We start from the raw sequence: 917 nt of genomic DNA on the forward strand, positions 1-917 counted from the left end.
TACCGGGGAGATAACTTATTTTTCTTTTTTCATTGGCTTGACGTGTGTATCTGTTCATATCAAGGTTTATAAATATATATTTTTAATAAATGTGCTCTATTTTTTAGCATGAACCAAATACTTGGGGAGGCACCCCCGGATCCATAGAGCTTTCCTTGGTTTTACCTGCTTAAACCCCTAGACTGCAGATGTTCTGTTGTGAAATCACTCTTGTCCTGATTCGCTCCTCTTGAATCCTTTACCTCCTCTCTCCTTGTTCTTTTCGGTCTGGAGGACGTTTTTCCGTAATATACCAGCCGGGATCTTGGTTGGTGCATGTTCTAAGATTGTCCATTGAGCGGCTTTTTGTTGTTATACCGGAGATACCAAACGATCGTGGGCATGTGGACCTTGGATGCACCGTATCCTTACTAAGAATGATGCATGAACAAGGGCTGAGAGATAGATCAGCTTTAAAAAATTTTTACAAGGACTACCGTGGAGGAAGAGCGCAGCTACCTTTGTAGATCAACTGTAGGATGGAGTATTCTTAACAGCAACATTATTATTTCATTCTTGTGATGATTTGTTGAGCAGATTTGATTTTAATGGCCGCATACCGTGAGAGATGAGAACAGGGGGGAAGCTCAGCAGTAGGTGCCTAGTTCCGTCCTTAGCAAGCCACTTGGGATCCTTTCCAAAGTAGGTGGGGTGCAAATGGCACAAGGACTCCCCACTGTAAGAGCTCACCTGGGTGTTTCAGGCTATGCAAACGCCCCTGTGACAGGTGACTTTTCAAGGTCACTAGAAGGGGACGCAATGATCACCCTCAAAGACTGCTGTGTTTCTTAAAGCTCCTGGTTTATACTCACCTGCTACTTCCTCTCTGGCAGGGACAGTTCAGTAAATCTGAATTTGCCCTGTGCTCCTGGCTCCCT

Source organism: Vicugna pacos, chromosome 6 (genome assembly GCF_048564905.1).
Source record: "Vicugna pacos chromosome 6, VicPac4, whole genome shotgun sequence".
Taxonomy (NCBI): domain Eukaryota; kingdom Metazoa; phylum Chordata; class Mammalia; order Artiodactyla; family Camelidae; genus Vicugna; species Vicugna pacos.